Here is a 22,545-nt window from a genome sequence, read left to right as displayed (position 1 = left end):
TTGTGTTTTTTTCTTTGTAAAGTGACTGGGAACCCCAATTAGTGCACCGTGTCCCCTTGCATGGCTCGCTTTGCTCGCCATGCTTCGGGCAAGGTGCATCTTTTTGCTACCGCTGTGCTCGCACAGGTTACTTTTCCCAATCATAGTCCACGTGGATCGTAAAGGATGAAAAAGTTAAAAAAATTGCTGTTGTTTTAAAAAAAAACCTCATGTCGACATTTTCATGTTTCGACCTTTGCCATGTTGATGTTGTGACCATGTTGACATAAAGATCATGTCGACCTAATGCATGTCGACCAATAGTGGTCAACCTAATGAGTGTCGACCTAAAGACCGGATATCCTGGATAGGTTCCCCACTAGATGGAAAGATACATTGAATATCCTCCATGTTACAAAAATTGAGAACAATGTTTTTTTCAAGTTTTAATAAAAATCTGAGAATATTAGGTCTTCTAACGTGTACCCATTAACACAGACTAATTAATGCTTTAACCTTACCTTTTTATTAAAAAGAAAATATCATTATGAAGATTTTACCATCAACATAAATTAAATTAGCCCAGTTTCACCCCTAATATGTAAACAATAATACCTATGACACTACACATTTTTTATATATATAGTCTGAATTGTGTGACTGGCATAGTTATATTACCCTTACACTAAGATACTGTATGTGTATTTGATATTGATTTGATATTGCTTTATTTATATAAATATGTATATATATATATATATATACATATATATATATATATATTATATAGTCCTTGTTTAAAATGTTGAAGAGAGGGTGCACTCACCAGTCTTGAACACAGAAGCTGTGGGTTTATTCAGGTAAGGTATATAGCAGGATAAACCACTATCTTTTATGGTGAAGACTGGTGAGTGCACCCTCTCTTCATCATTTTAAACTTGGGCCATTCTACCCCTCATATGAGTTGCCACCGCAGCAAGTTAAACATGGCCGAGTCTCATATTATGACCACTTTCTAATTTTTACTTCGGCAGCACATAGCCTGTGAAGTACGTCAAGTGTCTTGTGCTGGCTTGGTGGGTATATAAGTTGTGTGATAGGCCGTCTACAAACAAATCACTTGTTGCTATAATGGGTAAATGGGGCGAATAATCCGAGTTGCAAAAAGGGATGATTATCTGCTTTCCGGTCAAGGGTGGCAGTATTTCTGAAACAGCGCAGTTTCTAAACTGTTCGCTTGCTGCTTTGGTGAAGGTGTATTGTGACTGGACAAATGGCAGTACTGCAAATAACTGATGTGGAAACTGCAGAGCACCACATGCCACAGATATGAGAAGTGAACATCAGTTATGAAAGTGCATGAGGGCCGACTGAAAACGCTGCAGTGGAGCATCTCACCATCAAAATGTACCTGTGCCAACCTACCAGCACCTAACTGAGTCACTCCCAGCCAGTCTAGATGCTGCCCATGCTGTACACGGCGGTTACTCTGGCTGTTAGCTGGTGGTCATAATAATGTGACTCGGTCATTTATATATATATATATATATATATATACACACACACACACACATACTGTAGCAGCTTGGAGCTGCCACTCTAACCATTGTGGATCCAATGTGCCTGTGTGCCTTCCATAACAGGGGTATGATAACAACATACCGTCCAACTGTCCCGATTTCAGCAGGACAGTCCCGCTATTTGGGCACTGTCCCACAGGTCGCAGTGTCCCATGGGCGGTGGGGCAGTCAGGGGAGCCTTTGATCACCCACTGCTCTGCTCACAAAGCAGCGAGTGATCTCTGAATACATGCTGTGTGCACACGCACGGTATGTATTCACTGCTGGGAGGGGAGAAGGGGGCTGCCTAGCTGCTCGGGGAGCGATGGGCATGCCCCCAAAATGAAGAAAAGCAGGTCGGCGCCACGTGACCATGCCCACCATTGTAAGCCACGCACCACCCTCCAAGGTCACGTCCCCTTTTTTTGGGTCTCGCGCAAGCATTGAAAAGTTGGGAGGTATATAACAGCAATGAAGGAGGTGGCACTCTCGGATCTCAATATAATGCTTTCGGTGATGCAAACATGTACATATGCAGCTAAAGTGTCATCAAAGTTTCAGTTTTATTTTAAACTTTTGTCAGGATACAAAAACAAGTACGCAATCCTACTTTTATAGTGAAAGGCACCCAATGTGAAGAACCACCACTCCCTCATACCGGCTGTTGGGACAGATGACATCACAGTGCCTACAACGTGCACTTCCTGGCGCTACCCATGGTCCCCTGCAGTCGCCTGTGTAAGTGAAAAATACATTTCCATCACCACACACATGCTGTTAAGATCTATGACCACTAGATGGCAACATGTAATCAAATACAATATATGCTCACAATGCAGAGGCTCATGCAGAAAAATCATGTATAACAAATGGACAAAAATAACTATGTATCATAAGTGTAGACAAACAAATATTGCCATAGTGTTCATGGTTCAGCGCAACAAACACTAAAGATCTTATGCAATATTAAAGTAATGGAAAAACATAATGAATCATCAACAAAATATTGACCTATGCTGCAGAGTCTCAGCCCAGGGCAACCACATATGTAGCCAAATCCCTAAATGGATAAGTGAAACCAAAGGCAATGTGGAAAAATAAAAATAAATTCTTAAAATTATCAGAAGTATTCTAAAAAGCAACCACAGTTGTTGATCTCATTCAGACCATGGGTTGCAATGGTATTTATTGTGTATCCAGCGGGATTCTTACTTCAATAGTTGCTTAGCCTTATTGCCCCCTCTGATGATCTTGGGCACATGCAAGGGCATAGCTACCATAGGTGCAGAGAGTGCAGCTACTATGGATAGCAGTGGTGAATTTCCCGTTAGGCAGGTGAGGCACATGCCTAGTGGCGGCACTTGAGTGCTTGTGTTGGTACTGTCAGCCTGAAATGTACCAGTAACTGCAAAATATTTACACTGTACTGTACCATATGCCATCTTGAATGTATTGTAAATGGGTAGAACATGCGCATACTACCCCTGCAAGCTGTCCTGCTTAGTAAATAAATAAATAAATAAATAAATATATATATATATATATACACACACACACACACACACACACACACACACATGTCATGTCTGAGTATTGGGTTTGGCTTGAGCAGGCACTTGTGGATGGAGCTGACACAGAGATGGTGTGAATGAAACGAGGAGGCTGTAACCAGGTTTTGTGCATGGTGCTTGATACATGTACTAGAAGAATTGTTGGTGTTCTAGTAGTGGTAAGTCTGAAGGCGCACACTGGAAGTCCTGGAGAGAAGCAATAGTTCTTTACAGCAATGGAGACCAGAATGGAACTGGAACGGACTGGAGTGCTGACTGTGCTGAATCTGGAATCTTGACATTGGCGAGTCCTTGGAGAGATTGCAGAATACTTTAGAATTTACTAGACTGGAACTGGATCAGAGCAATGCAGAGTACTTACAAATGACCAGACTGGAATTGAATCATAACAAAGTCACTGGAATGGAAAAGCTCAGTACAGAGCTGTTACTTCCTAAGAAGAGACTGTTCTACTGGCGATTTCTGAGAGCCAAAGGCTGGAAGATATACCCCTGGGTTAAATGGGATACGCTGAATGGAATCAGGTGGTGCAGGGAAGCTCAGACAGTCACATGATTGGCTGTGCTGCAGTCAGGTGATCAGGTCTTGTCACAGCAGTAATCCAAGCTTAGGCACTGATGTGGATTGATTAGATGCTGTGATCAGCTGACGAAAGGAGCTCCAAGATTGGGCAATGAAGGATCAGCTCATGGAATCCAATATGGAAATGCCCATGTCCAGACTTAGAGGGAAACTCTGACTAGGCCCAAACACCAGGAAGTAAGCATAATGGAGAATGAACACTGAAACAATGAAATACAACGCTGTGAAGTGCTATGCACAGAGACAGCGGCCGCTGCAGGAGACCTCATGCAGAATCAGAGCCGGTGAACCTCTGGAAACGATATGTGGACACAGTATGCATGGACCTCTACACCAGCCAAGATACCGCATACTGTAGGTTAAAAAGTGGTTTTAAAAGTCTGAAGTGTGACAATACAGTAATTAAACAGAAAAAAAAATGTCAGTGCCTTTTTTTAATTAACTATAAAATTGTCTATCATCAAATGAGAGCTTATAACCAATCAATGAAAATAATAAAATTAGGCAAGAGGCTTCCTCATCAGGAATGCACGTCCTGCCACAGGCAATTAAAGGGGTACACTTGTATCTGGCCCCAAGACTCCTAGGGACCCTGATCCCCAAGAATTTCGAGAAATCAGTTCCTGTGTCCCCCTTGCCTGTGCCACTGCCACGTATTCAGTAGGTGAGACGTGAGCCCAGTCGGCCACTGGCAGGAAGCAGCAGGACAATAAAGTTTGTCTTGTGCTGACTCAGTGCACATAACATCATGATGTCACACTGCTGGACAGCAGAGGAGCCAAGCCACCTGCCTATGAACTGAAGACAGCACAGCAGAATCTGCAAGTATGAAGCAGGAGATAAGTGTGGTCTAGGGTGACATAGGTCTGGTGGTGGTTTGTAAGGCTTGAGATGTAGCAGCATGGAGAAATTTAGGGGGATGTATTGGAGAGACAGAGCATGATGGGGCTGAAAAACTCAGGGAGGGGAAGGCTGGGAGATACAGAGTGAGGCTACAAGACTGAGTGGGAGGATGAGACACATAGAGAAAGTCTGAGAGGCATAAGGACAGGCTGAGAGACACAGGAAGAGGCTGATAGACACGGGCAGGCTGAGAGACACAGAGGGAAGCTGAGAGAAATAGGAAGGGGAGATGGGGAAGCTAAGAGACACAGGTGGAAGCTGAGAGACACAAGGGGAGGCTGAGAGACATAGGGGGTATATTTACTAAAATGCGGGTTTTTAGAAGTGGAGATGTTGGCCATAGCAACCAATCATATTCTACCTATTATCTTCTAGAAGGTGCTGGATAAATGATTGTTAGAATCTGCTTGGTTGCTGTAGGCAACATCTCTACTTCTAAAAAGTTGCAGTTTAGTAAATTTACCTAATAGTGTGAAGGGGGAAGAGACTGAGAGACACAGGGGGTGAGACTGAGAGACACAGGTGAGATGAATGGATGGCTGGAGAGACACGGGGGATGAGGCTGGAGTGATATCGTTGAGGAGTGACAGGGTGAGAATAGAGAGAGACAAGAAGGGTGAGCCATTGGCCGACCATCCTAAACCTAAAGGCGAGGCATGAGGGGCCAAAATTTCTGTTGTCAGTCTCGCAGGAATTTTTCTGTATTGGGAGGCTGTAGAGATTAGAGGGTATATTTACTAAAAGTCGATTTAGGTCTATTTTGATATTTTGGTCCAAAAAAAATGGAACCATCCTGTGAAATTCGGGACATTTGGGAGGCATGATGATGGATGCTTATCACTATCAATAGATGACATTATATGCTGCAGATGTGCTATTAGCTGATAGGTAAAATGCTCAGAGTAGGAGAAGACTGAGATAATGCTGGACAAAGGAGTGGCTGCAGTAGATGGATTCTCTCTCACATGCTGCTGCTTATGGAGATTCTGGGTAACAATCCCAGTGACTATTGCAATTTCCTGTGTATGGATGCCACCTTCCAAGAGTTGCTGAGTCTGCTACTAGTACGGGCATCAAGTGGGTATGAACCTGTACAAGGTGAGCTCCTGCTAACAGAGGGTGGACTGCGGCTGTAGCAGGAGGTTATGACCCCGCTACCCACAGAAAGGCAGCAGGGAAGCGGCAGCAGGAGTTCCCGCTGATAACAGCAAAAATAGGGTAACCACGGCTGCGTGAGGCTGCGCTATGCCATGATGCATATGCATTGCGGGAACATCACAGTAAGCAGCCTCCTGCAACCAATATATATGAGGACACATCTGTATAAGGGATTCTTTAGCATTGTTCTGATGGCTGTGGCCAATGCCAAGTATGAACTATTTGTGGATGTAGACAAGAATGGTCATGCTTTGGTCATAGTCGGTTCTTAAAACAGACAATTTTGTACGAGAAGCTAATCTCCAAAACCCTTAACTTGCCATCTGTTGAGGAAACCAAGCACATACTTAATTTTGTGTTTGTGGCTGACGAGGCCATTGCGCTCCATGAGCACATTATGAAACCATATGTGCAAGGGTGTGGATCATAGGATCGACCACACTTAAGTCGATAGTTATTAGGTCTACCACTATTGGTCAACAGTGACTAGGTCAACACCTTAAATAGGTCGACATGGTCATTAGGTCGACATGAACAAGGTTGTCATGGAAAAGGTCAACATGTGGTTTTTTTTTTGGTGTCTTTTTCTTTGTAAAGTGACTGGGAACCCCAATTAGTACACCGTGTTCCCTCGCTTTGCTTGCTTTGCTGCAGACAAGGAGCCTCGCTCTGCTACTGCTGCGCTCGGCACAGGTTATTATTCCCAATCGTAGTCCACGTGGATCATAAAGTATGAAGAAGTGAAAAAATTGAAAAAAAATTGTGAAAAACTCATGTCGACCTTTTCCATGTCGACCTAATGACTGTTGAGCAAAGTGTGGCCGACCTAAAGACCGGATACCTATGTGCAAAGAGGACTGATGAAGAAGAAGCATATCTACAACTATAGGATTTCCAGAGCACGCTGTATTGTAGAGAATGCGCAATTGTCTGAGCAATTGCTTCAGAATCTTCCACACAGCCATCAACTTACGTGTGGACAAGATTGACTTGCTTGTCGTGGCATGCTGTGTCCTGCATAATTTTATAAGGTGCAAAACTCACCCACAAAGGACATCAAGCACAAGTATGCCAGATATCCCAGACCACCCAGAGGACATGGGGGCTGATTCAGACCTGATTGCTAGGCTGCAAAGTTTGCTGTACTGCGTTCGGATAGTCACCGCCTCCAGGGGGAGTGTAAATTCGCCATGCAAGTGTGAGAACCCATGTGTACACAGAGCTGCAAGAATACACTTTGTGCAGTCTCTACGCAGCCCAGGACTTACTCCTACAGGGGATAATTCAGAGTTGATCGCAGCAGCAAATTTGTTAGCAGTTGGGTAAAACCATGTGCACTGCAGGTGTTTTAGATATAACATGTGCAGAGAGAGTTAGATTTGGGTGGGTTATATTGTTTCTGTGCAGGGTAAATACTGGCTGCTTTATTTTTACACTGCAATTTAGATTTCAGTTTGAACACACCCCACCCAAATCTAACTCTCTCTGCAAATGTTATATCTGACCCCCCCTCTGCAGTGTACATGGGGGGTAATTCCAATTTGATCGCAGCAGGAATTTTTTTAGCAGAGAGATAGATTTGGGTGTGGTGAGTTCAATCTGCAATCTAATTTGCAGTGTAAAAATAAAGCAGCCAGTATTTACCCTGCACAGAAACAAAATAACCCACCCAAATCTAACTCTCTCTGCACATGTTATATCTGCCTCCCCTGCAGTGCACATGGTTTTGCCTAACTGCTACAAAATATTCTGCTGCGATTAACTTGGAATTACCCCCATGGTTTTCCCAACTGCTAACAAATTTGCTGCTACGATCAACTCTGAATTACTATACATTTATTTGTAATAATTTTTAAAGTGTTTTATTTTTCTAAATTAAGTTTGAATGATATTGGGGGTCATTTTGGTTTGGCTGCACGTGTGTCTATAATTGCACTTCCCTGCTTTGGCATCCAAGACATTAATGCAGTTTGGGTGCTGCTGCTTCCTGCTTTGCCTCGGTAAAGAGGTGAAGCAGGACGCATTATCCCCACTTGATAAGTCCATGCATTATACATTCCCCCCTATGGTTTTAATTCAGATGTGGTTGGAGGGTGCATCGCTTACTTTGAAACAGTAGCTATGCACATATAACTTAATGCAGCAGGAGGCATTTGATATAAGTAGATGCTTCCTGAATGCATTTGTGATACAGTGATGCATTCTAGGGTGCAGCATCACATTACCTGCAACACAATCAACCAGTTCTGTCACTTAAGCTGGCTGCTGCAGCTCCTACAAAGAGGCCAGAAATCTCTGTCTTCAGATGCATATCCAGGCCTCAGCTCTCCCTCAAAATGGAGGCAATATGCCTCCATTTTGGGAAATGGCTGCCATCACCACCTCCTCCCTGCGCAAAAAAGGTTGCAGATTGTCAGTCTACTGACATCTGCAGCCATAGTGCATCCAATGTAGCAGGAACCATACTGTGCAAGTTCATTTTGTGCCCCACCATAGTTCCCTAGTTCATTTTTTTAACTGTAATAGTGCCCTAGTTAATGTTATTCATCATAATACTGGCCTACTGTAGTTCACATATTTCCCCACATTTTGCACGTTTCCCCTGTTTATATTATATCATATTGTAGTGCCAAATATTAATAACATGACACGTTATACTGTCACCAGTACACATACCACATAGTGCCCTCAGTTCACATCGTTCAGTGGACAATTCCGTGAATCTAGTAGGCAACTGTATGACTTGGATGAGTTGGACTACACACCCTAATTCTAAACATAATAAGAGGTGCAACTATGCTGAGACTTGTAGTGCCACAGAAAATATGAGAAAGTGCAGGTGCACACTCTAAGTGCAAGAGGACTGCTGATAACAACAATTATAATAAGCACTGCAGTTTAACATTGAGTAAAATTTAGGTTTCACCATACTTTTGGGCAAAAATATGTGCCCACTTACCATGACCAGGTGACCTCATCAGGTGGTTCCATAACTTCCAAATATTCAAGTCAAGAGCATGGGAACCCTCGGTCCAGCACAAACCAACCACCCAAAGGCATCACTGTAGTAAGAAGTAACAGTTTACGTGTTGGAAAGTGTTACATTAATAAGAAGTAGTACCTACTACTAGCGTCTGGGCTTCAGAGTAGTGGCACTCCCTGCAATCACTATAGCTGCGCCCATGTCAGTAACCACTTTTACTAAAAAGTAGCAATTTGTCTAGTTCAAAGGTTGTCAAACTATATTGATAAATAACCACTACTGCCAAGGAAAAGGTTTAGAGGACCCCAGTGAATTACTGCAGAACAGTGACCCAAACAACAGTACAAATCCATGCTAATTATCAATAGTAATATAGGGTCTATATCAATTTTGATAAGTTTATGTTTTATTTTGATGATGATACAAAATTTTTCACAGAATGACCTGACAAGTGCTGATTGTATGCCATTACATATGCTCCTTAGAATTCATTAGACATCCACACATGATCCTTATACTGTATACCATCACGCACTCCCAGAGATCCCTAATATACTCTCAGATATCGCTACATATGCCTTACATGCCATAAAATTGTCCACCATGCCCATTATATGACATCAGACCTGCCCCATATCCTCATCTCCCCACATGCCTCTTATATGAATTCAGACAACCCTAAATACCATTTACATGCTATTAGCAGGGCTGTAACTAGAGAATTTAGCGCTATGTGCAAGAAATGGTATCGGCTTCCCCTTTATTTAAAATAGGGCCAGTGTGCGCCATAGGCATGCACCAAAAATATAGGGGAGTAGCTTCATGGGGATGGGGTGTGGCCACCAAATAATACCAATTCATATTATGCTGCACAGTAGTCTCCATTATTCAAATTATTCTGCACAGTACTGCCACTACACCAGGTAGAGCCCCTTTTACACATGACATCAGGTAGAGTCCCCTTTTTACACATTAGACAGGCAAAGTCCCCTTTTTACAAATTACGGCAGGCAAAGTCCCCTTTTCACACATTACAGCAGCAGAGTCCCCCTTTTTACACATTACGGCAGACAGAGTCCAATTTTTACACATTACACCAGGCAAAGTCTCCTTTTACACATTACGGCAGGCAAAGTCTCCTTTTACACATTGCGACAGGCAGAGTCCCCTTTTTACACAATACAGCAGGTAGAGTCCCCCTTTTTACACATTACGGCAGGTAGAGCCTCCTTTTACACAGGAACATTAGGATGTCACAGGGTGGGAAGGGAGTGCAGGAACATTAGGGTGTCACACAAGTAATATCCAGAGTGTGCATCAGGCAGTAACATTAGAAGAATACTGGGTGTACAGGTGTCAGGCAGTAGTATTAGTGTGTCACAGAAGGTATCAGGTGTGTGGGAGTCAGACAGTAATATAAAAGGGTCACACAACATCAGAGCCAGCCCTAACCAATTTGATCTTCTAGGCAAGATTTTGGCTGGTGCCCCCTAGCACCACCGCTAGTTCCACCTCTAACTTACTGGAGGTGTGTCTGGGTGGGGGGCAGGTAACTGACCTGCGTGTTTCACTTAATACTGGTCTTCCTCAGGGTCATGACAATGTATCTACAGAGTGACACATATAAGCACTGGTCGCTTATGGATAGTGGAGTTTGAGCATCAAAATAATACCTTTCATGTATGTTGTTAACAAAGTGATATTTCTAAAGTAATGTTTCATTTTTAAGTTTGGTAAGTTATATAATTGCGCTTAAATAGTTGCTATATAAAGGTCTGTTAATTTTTAGAATCTGTATCCATTCAATAAAAAATTTTTTTTTTTTAACATGAATATTTTTTGGCAGTTTTTAGTCCATACAGAAAGCAATCCATTTGACAATGGACATACATACACATGTTGCATTTAAAACACAAGGGACACAAAAACAACATTGGGGGTAATTCCAAGTTGATCGCAGCAGGATTTTTGTTAGCAATTGGGCAAAACCATGGCCCTCATTCCGAGTTGTTCGCTCGCAAGGCGATTTTAGCAGAGTTACACACGCTAAGCCGCCGCCTACTGGGAGTGAATCTTAGCTTCTTAAAATTGCGAACGATGTATTCGCAAGATTGCGATTACAAACTACTTAGCAGTTTCAGAGTAGCTTCAGACTTACTCGGCATCTGCGATCAGTTCAGTGCTTGTCGTTCCTGGTTTGACGTCACAAACACACCCAGCGTTCACCCAGACACTCCTCCGTTTCTCCAGCCACTCCCGCGTTTTTTCCGGAAACGGTAGCGTTTTTATCCACACGCCCATAAAACGCCGTGTTTCCGCCCAGTAACACCCATTTCCTGTCAATCACATTACGATCGCCGGAGCGAAGAAAAAGCCGTGAGTAAAAAAACTATCTTCATAGCAAAATTACTTGGCGCAGTCGCAGTGCGAACATTGCGCATGCGTACTAAGCAGAAAAACGCTGCGATGCGAAGATAATTACAGAGCGAACGACTCGGAATGAGGGCCCATGTGCAATGCAGGGGAGGCAGATATAACATGTGCAGAGAGAGTTAGATTTGGGTGGGGTGTGTTCAATCTGCAATCTAATTTGCAGTGTAAAAATAAAGCAGCCAGTATTTACCCTGCACAGAAACAAAATAACCCACCCAAATCTAACTCTCTCTGCACGTATTATATCTGCCTCCCCTGCAGTGCACATGGTTTTGCACAATTGCTATCAAAAATCCTGCTGCGATCAACTTGGAATTACCCCCATTATTACCACATATCAAGATCTTGGGGGAACGCTTGACCACTTAAAGTCAGCTCCTGTATATATGCACATCTATAACCAGCAGAAGTGCCAATACACATTAATACTGCTTCCCATTAAGAAAGAACATACAGGTTCAGGTAAATTAATAAAACAGTTAACATAATAAAACAATGCCAGAAAATATTAGTATCAAATATTCACTCCTATGGATAGTCCAATGCTGTCAATAAAAGTTGTTCAGTGTCTGCCATGGAGGTAGCAACTAGAAACAAATGTTGCAATTAGCAGTAAGGTTGTTGCCATTTGTAAAAAGCACCAAAATTAACTGTCACATGTCGCTAAAAAACCTTTTATACTTAATTTAACTTACTTTTATTTGTGTGACTGGCTGGAGGCAGCTGAGTTGCTCCAGGGTCACAGCTTCCTTCTTCATACGGCCCTCTTCTCTGTGTGCTGCTGAGCTCTCTTCAAGCATGCTGATTACTTGACTGCATGGTCTACCTGGAGCAGCTGTGTGTTGGGTACAGGTTGTAGGGCCATGCTGGCTGTGTGGGGAGGAATCGATGATGAATAGAATGCCCTTCAGGCACCAAAGAATATTGAGGCCCTGCTGCTATGTGTTGACTCTTCCAGGCTCCGCCTCCACATAAGCAGAGACATCATTATTTGATGACGTCCCTCCAGGAGTCTAGAAGGCGGCGCGATGAAAGAAAGAAGGTGAAATCCATGTACAGCAGGGGCCGGGTGATGCTAGCATATAGCAGCAGCTGTCAGGATGAGGAGCAGCAGCTGTCAGGATGAGGAAAGCCGGGGGTGCTGCACATATCTATGTGTTATTCGCTGCAGCAGGCGGTCGGACTGGCAATGCAAAGGCTGTTCTGGAGGCGCTGCTTGAGGTTGATGTGGCTTGCCAATGCCCACTGTCTGCTCCCCACTTTCAACTGCATGCTGGGCTAGCCAGAGCAGCAATCCAAGCGCACCAAAACTGGGCTGATCCCTTCCTCGATCTCCACCCAGGGCCGGATCCCTGGGGCTCTCGTGCTGCAGCTGACTGCTGGGGACTCAAAATCCTGGAAGTCCTCCTCCTCGCCCATGCTGTTGCCATCCTCCCCACAGTCACCGGGGTAGATGCTACCCTCTGATTGGGCAGAGGCTGCTTCTAATCCTGGCCTGGGAGTGGGAGCTTGGGGCTGCGGGTGCTACGGCTGGATGCTGCAGAGCGGCGCACACAGGGAAGCAAGAGGAGCGGCTGTCATCGGAGCACTTGGGGTCTAGGCGGCCAATTGGGGTGGATGCGGATGGTGCGTCCACAGAATAAATGTGCTGTGTTCTGAACACCATCTGCCCACACCTAGTTACGGCCCTGGCTATCAGAACCCTCCATATGCCCCTACATGCCATAAGACCCCTCCACATGCCCATTACATGCCACCAGGTCCCACAACATGCCACTTATGTGCCCCACAGATCTCCAACATATCATTATATATCCAAACTTTTTCCTTATATGCTCATCATAGCTCTCTACCATTTGCAGATGCCGATCAGTGGTGTCGAGAGAGGGGGGGGAGAGGGTACAAATGACCCGGGCCCAGGTCTGATAGGGGGGCCCAGTAAGGGCCCAGTGGAGGCCCTGGGCCCCCTCCCCTTACCTGGCAGCAGCAGCTGCAGCTCCTTAGCCCAGCACATCCTGCTGTGTGCTGAGCTGCAGTGTGGCCATGGAGGCGCTTAAAATACAATTTTTTCAGATTTTTTTTCTAAGAGTTCATGACCACGCCTTCTATGATTAGGCCACACCCCTTGAAAAGTACCTGGGCCAGGCCAGGCTCTCTGCTGCCCTGTTGCCGATGGAGCCCCTGCAAAGAGGTGGACATAGAACACTTTTCTTTTCCTCTGACCCTTATTGTGCACTGACAGTGACCTCTCTGTGCTGTGAAAAGGAAGTTACCGCAGGTCCTCCTCTCAGTCACCGATGTGATGGTGCAACACTGCCTCTCCTCCCAGCTAGAAGCCAGTTGCGACTCATGCTTTGAGAACCACTGCTCTAGTTATACCATTTGTAACATACTGTAGTATGAAGAATAAGAAAATCAAAACAGGTTTTTGAAGTAGCATGAAGTCCCTAATAATTCTGTTTTTTTTTTAGACAAATGCATTTTAAACAAACAAAAGCTCAGCAATTTAGAACTTAGGCCCAAAATTCATCACTTTATACATACAGATAATAAAGCCAATTGTTATATGTAAAATAAGTATTTAGAACACAACATTGATAAATTATGCATTTGCATTTGCTAAAGTGATTTTGCCAATAATAAGGATTTGTTTGCAATTATACACTGCTAAGCTGTGCTGTCACCATTGTTCCCTGTGCACTGTTCTAGTTATATGGTCTATAGGCTTTAACATCATTCTGCTGCTTCCAAATTTATTGGGACAGTTAGTTCCACGTTGGATTTAACACAGCAGCTAAAGTAATATAACACTAATTTCACTTGCTGTCAGTACTGATTCACTTTGAGGTCTGCTAATTTGATGAATACTGCCTTTGAAGACTTCAGTTCTGCTTTATATAAGTCAATGGTGTGCTGGCAACACTGCCTGTTTCCAAATATGCATGGTGTTTGACCCCGATTTTACCAAGTCTGACTATCGTTAAAGCCTCTCAATATATTGTATATTGGGGGTCATTCCGAGTTGATCGCTCACTAGCAGTTTTTAGCAGCCTTGCAAACGCATAGTCGCCGCCCACGGGGGAGTGGATTTTTGGTTTGCAGGAGTGCGAACGCCTGTGCAGCAGAGCACCTGCAAACACATTTTGTGCAAAGCAAGACCAGCCCTGTAGTTACTTCTCCTGCGCGGTGATTGCTGTGACAAGTGACACGGTAATGACGTCAGATACCCGCCCAGCAAACACCCGGCCACGCCTGCGTTTTTCCAAACACTCCCAGAAGATGGTCAGTTGACACCCATAAACGCCCTCTATCTGTCAATCTCCTTGTGTCCGGCTGTGCGATTTGAATTGTCGCAAGAACCAGTACAAAATCACAATGGACTTCGTACCCGTATGGCACGCATGCGCATTGCGGTGCATACGCATGCGCAGATTAGCCTTTTTTTCACTGATTGCCACGCAGCGAACCAGCAGCTAGCGATCAACTCGGAATGACCCCCATTATTCAATATGTACATCATGTGTACAAGAAGAAAATATACTATAAGTTTATCCGAATAGACAAATTCCAGTTCTGTTTCAAAACAAAAATATGGACCAAAATATAAGCATGCATAAAGATAAGTGTATAATGCAATGATAGAGTTTCTACCAAGCAGGACTTCATCAGTGGAATAAAACATTAAGGGGTATATGCAATTGCGGTCGAATTCCCGAAATTGTCGAATTTCGGGTCATTTTCGACCAAAAAAAAAAATCGCCTATGCAATTCAGTGCTTTCCGACCAAAAAACGGACTTTCAAAATTCGACTTTTTGAAATTCGAATTTTTGCAAATTCGACTTTTCTGCAATGATACAAGTGCTGCAATTCGACCAAAGCATATTCAATTCAAGTTTGGAAATTCGACAGCAGTGCTTTTAGACAGCAAATTCATCATTTTCAATCCGCCACACTTTGGAGGGTGAAAACAAATAAAAAAAAATTAAACATGTTTTTTTTTGTGTTTTTTTGGGGGGAATAGCAGATCTATTTATATTAGAAGGGATTAGGTACTTTTTTTTTTTTTTTTGGAGGCACAAATATTATTTATATATTTTTAAAAATATTATTATTATTTTTTTTATTTTTTTATGCTGGAACGGTGAAATCATAAAAAAAAATGGCGTGGGGTCCCCCCTCCAAAGCATAACCAGCCTCGGGCTCTTCGAGCTGGTCCTGGTTCTAAAAATGCGGGGAAAAATTTGACAGGGGATCCCCCGTATTTTTAAAACCAGCACCGGGCTCTGCGCCTGGTGCTGGTGCCAAAAATACGGGGGACAAAAAGAGTAGGGGTCCCCCGTATTTTTAACACCAGCATCGGGCTCCACTAGCTGGACAGATAATGCCACAGCCGGGGGTCACTTTTATGCCGTGCCCTGCGGCCGTGGCATTAAATATCCAACTAGTCACCCCTGGCCGGGGTACCCTGGGGGAGTGGGGACCCCTTCAATCAAGGGGTCCCCCCCCCCCAGCCACCCAAGGGCCAGGGGTGAAGCCCGAGGCTGTCCCCCCCCATCCAATGGGCTGCGGATGGGGGGGCTGATAGCCTTTTGTGATAATAAAAAGATATTGTTTTTTCCAGTAGTACTACAAGTCCCAGCAAGCCTCCCCCGCAAGCTGGTACTTGGAGAACCACAAGTACCAGCATGCGGGAGAAAAACGGGCCCGCTGGTACCTGTAGTACTACTGGGAAAAAAATACCCAAATAAAAACAGGACACACACACCGTCGACAGTAAAACTTTATTTCATACGTCGACACACACATACTTACCTATGTTCACACGCCGACATCGGTCCTCTTCTCCATGTAGAATCCACGGATACCTGAAAAGAAAAGATCAATATACTCACCTCAGCCATGGTCCAGAGATAAATCCACGTACTTGGCAAAAAAACAAACCGAACACCCGCTCCATGCCGGACTGAAAGGGGTCCCATGCTGACACATGGGACACCTTTCCACGAATGAGACCTGTCAGTGACAGCTGTCACAGAAAGGTCTCTAAGCCAATCAGGAAGCGCAACTTCGTTGCGCTCACCTGATTGGCTGTGCGCTGTCTGTACTGTGACAGCACATCGCAAAGCCGCTCCATTACTTTCAATGGTGGGAACTTAGCGGCTAGCGGTAAGGTCACCCGCCGGTCAGCGGCTGACCGGCGGGTGACCCCACCGCTACCCGCAAAGTTCCCACCATTGAAAGTAATGGAGCGGCTTTGCGATGTGCTGTCACAGTACAGACAGCGCACAGCCAATGAGGTGAGCGCCACGGAAGTAGCGCTTCCTGATTGGCTGAAGGGACTTCAGTGACAGGAGTCACGTGATGTCCCGGCATTCGGGAGAAAGGGGTCTGATGTGAAAGCATTGGACCCCTTTCTAGTCCGGTATGGAGCGGGTATTTGCGTTTTCTTTTTTTTTTACAAGTACGTGGATTTATCTCTCCGGACGTGGATTTATCTCTGGACGCTGGAAGGTGAGTATCATTTTTTCACAGGTACCCTCGGATCGTCGGAGACCGTGGCAGTCGGCGTGTCAACATAGGTAAGTATGTGTGTGTCGGTAGTGTGTAATAAAGTTTTACTGTCACGGTGTGTGTGTCCTGTTTTTTTTGGGGTATCTTTTTCCCAGTAGTACTACAGGTACCAGCGGGCCCGTTTTTCTCCCGCATGCTGGTACTTGTGGTTCTCCAAGTACCAGCTTGCGGGGGAGGCTTGCTGGGACTTGTAGTACTACTGGAAAAAACAATATCTTTTTATTATCACAAAAGGCTATCAGCCCCCCCATCCGCAGCCCATTGGATGGGGGGGGGACAGCCTCGGGCTTCACCCCTGGCCCTTGGGTGGCTGGGGGGGGGACCCCTTGATTGAAGGGGTCCCCACTCCCCCAGGGTACCCCAGCCAGGGGTGACTAGTTGGATATTTAATGCCACGGCCGCAGGGCACGGCATAAAAGTGACCCCCGGCTGTGGCATTATCTGTCAAGCTAGTGGAGCCCGATGCTGGTGTTAAAAATACGGGGGACCCCTACTCTTTTTGTCCCCCGTATTTTTGGCACCAGCACCAGGCGCAGAGCCCGGTGCTGGTTTTAAAAATACGGGGGATCCCTGGCCAATTTTTCCCCGGATTTTTAGAACCAGGACCAGCTCGATGAGCCCGAGGCTGGTTATGCTTTGGAGGGGGGACCCCACGCCATTTTTTTTCCGGGTTTTTCCCGTTTTTTCCCGTTTTTTAAAATCGCGGCAAAATCCGCCAAATCGGCCGATTTTCGCCCGCGACTCTGGCGAATCCGTTTTTCATTGAATATGGTGAATTCCGGAAGCCACCTTCCGGAATTCACCTGGCGAATTTAGTCGAATTAAAAAACGGCGAAAAATTGCCGCGATTCGCCGTGAATTGCATATACCCCTAAGGGGTATATGCAATTGTGGTCAAATTCCCGAAATTGTCGAATTTCGGGTCATTTTCGACCCCCCAAAAAAATCGCCTATGCAATTCAGTGCTTTCCGACCAAAAAACGGACTTTCAAAATTCGACTTTTTGAAATTCGAATTTTTGCAAATTCGACTTTTCTGCAATGATATAAGTGCTGCAATTCGACCAAAGCATATTCAATTCAAGTTTGGAAATTCGACAGCAGTGCTTTTAGACAGCAAATTCGTCATTTTCAATCCGCCACACTTTGGAGGGTGAAAACAAATAAAAAAAATTTTAACATGTTTTTTTTTGTGTTTTTTTTGGGGGGAATAGCAGATCTATTTATATTAGAAGGGATTAGGTACTTTTTTTTTTTTTTGGAGGCACAAATATTATTTATATATTTTTTAAAATATTATTATTATTATTTTTTTTTTATGCTGGAACGGTGAAATCATAAAAAAAAATGGCGTGGGGTCCCCCCTCCAAAGCATAACCAGCCTCGGGCTCTTCGAGCTGGTCCTGGTTCTAAAAATGCGGGGAAAAAATTGACAGGGGTTCCCCCGTATTTTTAAAACCAGCACCGGGCTCTGCGCCTGGTGCTGGTGCCAAAAATACGGGGGACAAAAAGAGTAGGGGTCCCCCGTATTTTTAACACCAGCATCGGGCTCCACTAGCTGGACAGATAATGCCACAGCCGGGGGTCACTTTTATGCCGTGCCCTGCGGCCGTGGCATCAAATATCCAACTAGTCACCCCTGGCCGGGGTACCCTGGGGGAGTGGGGACCCCTTCAATCAAGGGGTCCCCCCCCAGCCACCCAAGGGCCAGGGGTGAAGCCCAAGGCTGTCCCCCCCATCCAATGGGCTGCGGATGGGGGGGCTGATAGCCTTTTGTGATAATAAAAAGATATTGTTTTTTCCAGTAGTACTACAAGTCCCAGCAAGCCTCCCCCGCAAGCTGGTACTTGGAGAACCACAAGTACCAGCATGCGGGAGAAAAACGGGCCCGCTGGTACCTGTAGTACTACTGGGAAAAAAATACCCAAATAAAAACAGGACACACACACCGTCGACAGTAAAACTTTATTACACACTACCGACACACACATACTTACCTATGTTCACACGCCGACATCGGTCCTCTTCTCCATGTAGAATCCACGGATACCTGAAAAAAAAGATCAATATACTCACCTCAGCCATGGTCCAGAGATAAATCCACGTACTTGTTAAAAATAAAAAAACGCAAATACCCGCTCCATAACGGACTGAAAGGGGTCCCATGCTGACACATGGGACACCTTTCCACGAATGAGACCTGTCAGTGACAGCTGTCACAGAAAGGTCTCTAAGCCAATCAGGAAGCGCAACTTTGTTGCGCTCACCTGATTGGCTGAGCGCTGTCTGTACTGTGACAGCGCATCGCACAGCTCCCTCCATTATATTCAATGGTGGGAACTTAGCGGCTAGCGGTGAGGTCACCCGCCGGTCAGCGGCTGACCGGCGGGTGACCCCACCGCTACCCGCAAAGTTCCCACCATTGAAAGTAATGGAGGGAGCTGTGCGATGCGCTGTCACAGTACAGACAGCGCACAGCCAATCAGGTGAGCGCCACGGAAGTAGCGCTTCCTGATTGGCTGAAGGGACGTCAGTGACAGGAGTCACGTGATGTCCCGGCATTCGGGAGAAAGGGGTCTGATGTGAAAGCATTGGACCCCTTTCTAGTCCGGTATGGAGCGGGTTTTTGCGGTTTTTTTTTTTTAAACAAGTACGTGGATTTTACTCTCTGGACGTGGATTTATCTCTGGACGCTGGAAGGTGAGTATAATTTTTTCACAGGTACCCTCGGATCGTCGGAGACCGTGGCAGTCGGCGTGTCAACATAGGTAAGTATGTGTGTGTCGGTAGTGTGTAATAAAGTTTTACTATCAAGGTGTGTGTGTCCTGTTTTTATTTGGGTATTTTTTTCCCAGTAGTACTACAGGTACCAGCGGACCCGTTTTTCTCCCGCATGCTGGTACTTGTGGTTCTCCAAGTACCAGCTTGCGGGGGAGGCTTGCTGGGACTTGTAGTACTGCTGGAAAAAACAATATCTTTTTATTATCACAAAAGGCTATCAGCCCCCCCATCCGCTGCCCATTGGATGGGGGGGGACAGCCTCGGGCTTCACCCCTGGCCCTTGGGTGGCTGGGGGGGGGGACCCCTTGATTGAAGGGGTCCCCACTCCCCCAGGGTACCCCGGCCAGGGGTGACTAGTTGGATATTTAATGCCACGGCCGCAGGGCACGGCATAAAAGTGACCCCCGGCTGTGGCATTATCTGTCCAGCTAGTGGAGCCCGATGCTGGTGTTAAAAATACGGGGGACCCCTACTCTTTTTGTCCCCCGTATTTTTGGCACCAGCACCAGGCGCAGAGCCCGGTGCTGGTTTTAAAAATACGCGGGATCCCTGGCCAATTTTTCCCCTGCATTTTTAGAACCAGGACCAGCTCGATGAGCCCGAGGCTGGTTATGCTTTGGAGGGGGGACCCCACGCCATTTTTTCCCCGGGTTTTTCACGTTTTTTTACCGTTTTTTAAAATCGCGGCAAAATCCGCCAAATCGGCCGATTTTCGCCCGCGACTCTGGCGAATCCGTTTTTCATTGAATATGGTGAATTCCGGAAGCCACCTTCCGGGATTCACCTGTCGAATTGAGTCGAATTAAAAAACGGCGAAAATTGCCGCGAATTCGACCGCAATTGCATATACCCCATAGTCAGATTGTAGATTTCAAATGCAGATGACAGCAGCACTCAGGGATTAATAAAGGAGCCACTGCTAACAGGTTGACTGTTTGATTAATCCCTGAGTGCCGCCATCATATGCATTTTTATGTACAATATATTCAGTGCCTATAGAAAATCATCATATGCTGTCCAAAGTCTTACCTTTTGTTACATTACATCCTGAAAAATAAATTAAATCATACTTTTTCCAGCTTTATTTACACATTGTGTCTTACAACATTCAGCTAATACAAGAAGGCAGGTTTGAAAATTAGTAAAACATGAACAAGTAGAATAACAGGGTTGGAAAAGTAATCGGTTACATGATGTAATACTTTGTAGAGCTACCTTTGTGCTGCAATTATAGCCATCAGCCTGTTTGGATATGTTTCTGCCTGCTTTGAGCACATAGGGGAAATTCAATTGTTTTTAGGCATGTTAAGTAATGGGCATCTATGGGCAATAATCATTTGTTATGCAGATAGATACAGGTGCCTTGGGTGCCCATTACTTATTGTACTTGTCACACCCAAATGCACCAGGTTTAGATCTATTACGCCATTAAAACCATGCAAAGTATTGGCTGGACTGCAAAACACCAAAAGCCTAGTTTTCATAGATTTCTGCTTGAAACCTCAGAAGGGTGCATGCAGAATTAATGGGCCCCCACAGAATTTGCAGCCATCAGCACAATTGAATAGCTCCCTTTATTTTAAATGAGAGCTGCGGGAACCCAAAACAATTGAATCCCCCCTCCCCCGCCCCATAGATTAAGGAATATTTCCCATTCTTCTTTGCAGAATTGTTCAAGATCAGTCAATGTTGCAGTAAGTGGCAATTGAGTGCTCTAGAAGCGCACAGTTTTTTTCTTCAAGAACTTTGGTGTACTTGGTACATCTTCCCTTCAATCCTGACCAATATTCCAGTCCCCGCTATAGATAAACACCCCTACAAAATAAGTTGCCACCACTGTGCTTCACAGTAGGTATGGTATGTTTTGGATAGTCTGTACTGTTTGGTTTTTGACAACATATATGCGCATGAAAAAAGGTCCTATGCAGAACTAAATCTTTGCTCTATGTTCATCTGCTCAACCCAGCTGGATTAAGTTTGTATATAGAGTGCCCACCCAGCAGGCGATGCCACTTTCATCAGGGACAATACAGGTTACAAAGGAACACATCTATATACCCCGCCCCCAATGGAACTCCACCACCTGTGCAAAGGATCAAATCATAACACAGCCAGGTGATAGAAAACTGCAAGGACAAAAACACATACTGGCTCTGTATCCACAACAATGACAATTAATGGATGGTACCTGTATGCAAAACCTTAACATCCATTACCAAGATCAAACAGAAATCTACATATAATATAAACAGTACCAACACAAACAACCACATAACCATAATATAGCAATAAAAGAATAAAAATAATTATATGACAATGAATATAACGTTAGTAACATTAAAAATCACACATAAATTGAGTTACAATTACCTGACACTCATTACAAAATAATTAACCAGCTTTATATAAAAAAAATACTTAGCATATCTCAGAAGGAGAATTGACATAATCAAAATGTATCTAATACTGAACCTGTAACAAAAGCTACACTATTATAGCAAGCAACTGTATACTTGACCCAAATAAGAAACATAGGGTTTATTCACTACAGGTCTATTTTGGGTGATTTTCTGTTAGATTTGAAAACCATCCATTTATTAAGTTAAAACCAATGGAAAACTGACCAAATGACTAGAGATGAGCGCCTGAAATTTTTCGGGTTTTGTGTTTTGGTTTTGGGTTCGGTTCCGCGGCCGTGTTTTGGGTTCGACCGCGTTTTGGCAAAACCTCACCGAATTTTTTTTGTCGGATTCGGGTGTGTTTTGGATTCGGGTGTTTTTTTCAAAAAACCCTAAAAAACAGCTTAAATCATAGAATTTGGGGGTCATTTTGATCCCATATTATTATTAACCTCAAAAACCATAATTTCCACTCATTTTCAGTCTATTCTGAATACCTCACACCTCACAATATTATTTTTAGTCCTAAAATTTGCACCGAGGTCGCTGGATGACTAAGCTAAGCGACCCTAGTGGCCGACACAAACACCTGGCCCATCTAGGAGTGGCACTGCAGTGTCACGCAG

General features: G+C 44.6%; 1 long non-coding RNA gene across 1 annotated transcript in view; it reads right to left on the bottom strand.

The window, feature by feature from the left end:
• Nucleotides 1-2,168: 2,168 nt before the first annotated feature.
• Nucleotides 2,169-22,545, bottom strand: part of LOC134898820 (uncharacterized) — a 38,950-nt gene continuing 18,573 nt past the window's right edge. Inside the window, exon 3 of the long non-coding RNA XR_010172516.1 lies at nucleotides 2,169-2,272. This is a non-coding gene — a long non-coding RNA (uncharacterized LOC134898820). The remainder of the gene's footprint in view (nucleotides 2,273-22,545) is intronic.

The sequence above is a fragment of the Pseudophryne corroboree genome, chromosome 1 (assembly GCF_028390025.1).
Source record: "Pseudophryne corroboree isolate aPseCor3 chromosome 1, aPseCor3.hap2, whole genome shotgun sequence".
In the NCBI taxonomy this organism is placed as follows: Eukaryota; Metazoa; Chordata; class Amphibia; order Anura; family Myobatrachidae; genus Pseudophryne; species Pseudophryne corroboree.
This window is presented reverse-complemented; position numbering and strand designations above follow the sequence as displayed.